Source organism: Ovis aries, chromosome 24 (assembly GCF_016772045.2).
Source record: "Ovis aries strain OAR_USU_Benz2616 breed Rambouillet chromosome 24, ARS-UI_Ramb_v3.0, whole genome shotgun sequence".
Taxonomy (NCBI): domain Eukaryota; kingdom Metazoa; phylum Chordata; class Mammalia; order Artiodactyla; family Bovidae; genus Ovis; species Ovis aries.
Genome location: NC_056077.1, coordinates 41997501 through 42002221, shown reverse-complemented (window position 1 = coordinate 42002221; position 4721 = coordinate 41997501). Strand labels below are relative to the sequence as shown.

Below are 4721 nucleotides of genomic sequence, written 5' to 3'. Positions count from 1 at the left end.
CTGAGGCCCGCGGCCCACTCTCGGGCCCGGCCTCCCAGCCCTCACCCCGCGACTCCCAGGCCACCCTCGCCCTCCGGCCACGAGCGCCGCACGCCGCCTGCGAGCTGGGTCCCGGCGCTCCGGGCCTCGAGCAGGGCCGCCGGGACAGCGCGCCGCCCGCCTCCGCGCACGCCCGCCCGCGCCACGCGCCCCGCGGGCCTGCCGGGACTCCGGGCGGCGGCCCCGCCCCTTCCGGTTGGCGCCCCTGGACTTCCGGCCCCGCCTGCGTGTCTGGTCAGGCGGCGGCGCTGGGCTGCAGTCGTCCCCGGGTGAAGGCCTGTCGCTCGTCAGCCTCCACACACGGCCTCCCCGGCCCCACGAGGCCGTTCTCGGTGACTTCGAGGGGAAGCTTCGCAATCGATGGGCAGCGCCCCATAGCTGGGGGGTGGGGGTCAGCTGGACCCTCCCCAGCCCCCCAAACTCGGTCAGGCCCGAGCCTTCATTCCGTCGAGTGTTTGAAAGCAGCGGCGGGCTCTTCGGTAATGAAGCCGCCTTGAGAGCGGGGGTGGTTCACCCGCTACGCAGGACACGCTGGACACCTGAGCCTGGACCCTGGGCCCACCTGACTGGTCAGAGGAGGAGGGGTGACTGGTTCTGACCCCCTCCCCTGCTTGCCCTCGTCCGTAGGTCCAACAGTCAAATAGGTCATGTGTCCTGGAATCAGACTGGCCGAGGCAAAGCGTCCAGGACTTGGCCTCCTTCTGCCCCCTGAGTAGCCTGCAGGGGAGCGTGTGCCAGTCACTCTCGGGGCCAGGAAGCACCACGAGGGCTGGGGGTGAGCCCGAGGAGGGGAGCCTCTACCCCCACCGGCTCCTGGGACCAAGATCCTCTTCCCAAGGTCTGCTAGGCTCTCTCTTTGCCTGCCACCGCTGTGTCCCTGGGATGGAAGGCTTTCTTCTAAGGAGGACAACAGCGAGCCACTGAGAGCAGCCTCTTGTTCCCGCAGGAGCCTGGGGATAAGCACGGTGGCCGTGTGGGAAGGCAGGACCAGAAAGCCCGCTGTGACTTGAGTTGTAAACCTGGGCGTCTCTCTGTTGTCTCAGCTGCCGTCCGCTAGGACAGGGCTGAGTCCTAGCTGGTGCCCGTGATCCCAGCGGGCGTGTGGTTCCTTCTCATGAACCTGCGGCCTCTCTGTCTGGATTTCTCCCCCGGCAGCTTGCAACTCACGATGTCTGCAGCCTTTAACTTTGAGTCAATTCAGGCTGTCCAGTAGTTCTCCGTTTTCTCCTGGTGGGTGGAATAAAACTAGCCAAGTCAGAGACTCATAAACTCTGCCTTTGTTTATGGATTTCTTCAGAGCCAGTTAGACATTCATGAATCAGAAACTTCTGGGCAGCAAGGAGCTCAGACTGGCGTGGGCAGGGGGGGCTCGGGGGGAGGCCCACCCGCGTGTGCTCTCCTGCAGACTTCCCCTCCAGTGCCTGCCTCAGTTTCTCGTGCGCAGAGTAGCTGGATGGGCTCTGGTGAGAATTAATTAACAAATGTCCATTAAACGCTCCTAGGGTGAGTGTTCTGCAGCTGCTAAGTGGTCTTAAATAATTACAACCTCAAATGAGGAGCTATTGTGTTGTCGATCTGATGCATGAAAATGTTGTGCTGTGTCTTTTCACAACGCCTTTATTTAACGAGAGTTGATCTTGGCAATTTGGTTTATTTTCTCAGCCCTTTTAATTTCAGACTCAGGGGTTATTAGCAGATAACTGCTCATTTCTGCTGTAAATCAAGAAAATGCTCATTAGAAACCCAATGCTGTGATTGCTAGGAGTTTGGGCTCATAAAGAATGGGATGATGACAAGATTTGGTGCTAAAAATGGGCTACATTAAAAAAATTTTTTTCTTTGTTGTTGTTTAGGGAAAACTAAATGGCCTTTTCTGAAGTGAACAACTTCTTAATTGCTTTGAAATCCAAATCATAGTTGACGAAGATCCATGGACATTATCACATTGACCTCAGGGCTGGCGAGGATGGAGTTACAGATGGCTGTGAGGAGCCTCCCCAAAGCCACACTGGGTGCCCAGACTGCTCCGATGGTGTTAGCATCTCACTGACGGGACGGAAAGGTGTGGTTTCCACCAGGCTGGAGCCAGCTGGCACCCACAGAAGCAGCTAGAAAACAGAGGGGGCCAGAAGTGATCTCAAGACCATGTCTGTAACTCACAGACGTGAGGTTGCCAGGGATGGGGGTATTGCCAGGGAAGTATTGGGAGTTTGGGGTTAGCAGATGTGAACTAGTAAAACAGGATGGATTAACAGCAAAGTCTACTGTAGAGAATGGGGAACTCTATTCAGTACCTGTGGCAGACACTAATGGGGAAGAACACGTGTATCTGTGTGTAACTCAGTAGCTCTGCTGCACGGTCGAAATGACCACAACGTTGTGAATGAACTGTACTTCAACAAGATTGAAAACGATCTGTAGACTGAAAAAAAAAAAAAGAATGCTGATGTTTAAAACAGATGTCCCAGGTGGGGACAAGTGGCCATGTTGATCCACAGAGAGAGTTTTCAGGCCTGCCTGACCCCCACATTCCTCATTTATACAGTCCTTCCCCGACTGGTAGAATTTCTTTTTGCAAAATTATCCTTGTCTAATCCATAGAGACGAAAGTGGATTAGTGGTTGCCAGGGGCTGAGGGGGGAGGGGCAGAAGATGGGGAGTGACTGCTGATGGGTATGGGATTCTTTGGGGGGCGATGACAGTGTTCTGGAATTAGTGGCGATGGCTGCTCGGCTCTGTGAATGCGCTGGAGACGCGGCACTGTACGGTCTAAAAGGGTGCACTTGGTGCTGTGGCAGCGACTTCTCAATAAAGCTATTCAAGAAGCACCCTCGCCTCGCGTTGCTGGCCGGACTCCAGCTCCTGGACCTCTGGTCCCCAGCGACAGTGGCAGGCCCCCAGGGGGTGCCTCTGCCGGCCCTGCTGGCTGTGCTGGACTCTGTCGCCAGCTTTCGCTCCTGCCCAAAGACTTGCAGAAGCTGTCACGTGCAGAGCGCTCGAGGGCCGGGCTGGGGTCAGAATTCCAGGCTGCACCTGAAGTGCAGAGGGCCTGGACTTGGGCTGCAGCACGACGCTGCCGTGTAAAGTCCCTGCAGGAGGAAAGCCAGAGTGCGCCGTGGGCTCCAGGCAGCGGGCTGGAAGGAGTCAAGGGGCCTTGTCTTCTTTCTGGGTTCTTGGCAACCACTGGACCCTCTGAAAGGAATCATGGTTACCCTGTCGTTAGGTCAGCAGGGAGATGGCAGAGCTGCCCAGAATCAGGCCTCGGGTCCCCCAGCATCGGGGCTGGGGCAGGGACAGTGGCAGGCTGGTCAGCAAGTTCCTGCTGGAGGCACCACAGGTGCCTTGGACAGCCCTACCGTGTTCGCTCTTCTTTCTCTTGCCATCCCTTTATTTTAAATGCTTAATGAATTAAAAAAAAAAACTAGTAGTCTAGACAGGCTTAGAAACAGGAACTTCCTTCTCCTAGCCTCGACATGGGATGTCTCCAGGGGACATGTCGGCGCCTTGAGGACAGGCTTGCAGAGGGCCACGACCAGGCCCAGAGAGTGGCATTTGCGGGATGGAAAATGAGAGCAGGCAGGATCTGCGTGTACAAAGCGGGGTCTCCAGGACCACAGTGTCGCCAAGACCACAGTGCTTACGAGGTCCTCCCGCAGCTCCTCTCTGCCTGGGCCCATCTACCTCCTGCTGGCACCACATCACCCGCTGCAGAGAAAGCTGACCTTCTGATGCCCTTGGGCCACAAGCCACCTTCCTCCCGCCTCACTGGTCAAAAAAGGAGCCCCGGGCCAGACAGGGGTCTCCAGAAGAGTGAAGAGAGGCCCCAGCTGCGGACCCACTGGCAGCACAGCCCAGCCACCGCCCAGGAGCAGCCCGCAGATTCCAGAGAAAGCTCCTGGGCTCTGCGCAGCACCTCCTGGACGCAGCCCCCGCCCCCACCCCCCACAAGGCCCCGTGGCTGGGAGCGACCATTTGCTGTGTGTGGCCTGGGCCGCGGGTCCAGGCTGTGCCTGGAGGTCCCGGTTAGCCGCAGGCACTGCGGCCGCACCGGGGGCAGCCCCTGGGGCCTGCTCTCCTCCCCCGGACAGGACCGGGAACCGGAACCGGAGGACGGCAGCCCGGCTCAGCAACACTTCTCTTTGTTTACCAGGCAGGCCACGCGGCGGGCCTGCTCTCTCCCCAGCCGCGCTCTCTGCCAGCTTCACGTCCAGCGAGGGACAAAGGGGCCTGCGGCGGATTAGCTGCCCGGCGGGCGGGCCCGCGGTTCCCGCGGCGGCAGCTGCTCGCCCGCCTTGCCAAGGCGGCCGTCGTGTCCCGTCCCCGTTCACTGAGGGCGGAGCGCGGCCCGGGCGGGACGCCTCCTGTGTTTATCTGCAAGGCCGACCCCGTCCCCGCCCCGTCGGGCCGGCCGGGCCAGGCTGGGGCCGCGGGGTCAGCGGCGGACAATGGGCGGGCGCGCGCGCGTCCGCCCGACTCCGGGCCTTTGTTGCAGGAGCCTCGTGCCGATGGGTTAATGGGGCAGAAGCGATCGGTGAAGGGCGACAGAAGTGGGCTTTGAAAGAGGGTGTCAGCGCAGGGCGGCGAGACAAAGGCCAAAACACACATGGGCGGAGAGGGACAGATGGGGACGGGCGGCGGAGACAATTGGGCGGCGGGCGCGGGGCGGGCGCGGCTCCATCGTT

The 4721-nt window shown here is 59.7% G+C and overlaps 1 long non-coding RNA gene across 1 annotated transcript; it reads left to right on the top strand.

Annotated features, from left to right (window-relative positions):
• The first annotated feature begins 271 nt into the window (after positions 1–271).
• LOC121817803 (uncharacterized) lies at positions 272–2867 on the top strand. Its single transcript, XR_006057849.2, has 2 exons — positions 272–1269; positions 1893–2867. It is a non-coding gene; the product is annotated as an uncharacterized LOC121817803 (long non-coding RNA).
• The last annotated feature ends 1854 nt before the right edge of the window (positions 2868–4721 follow it).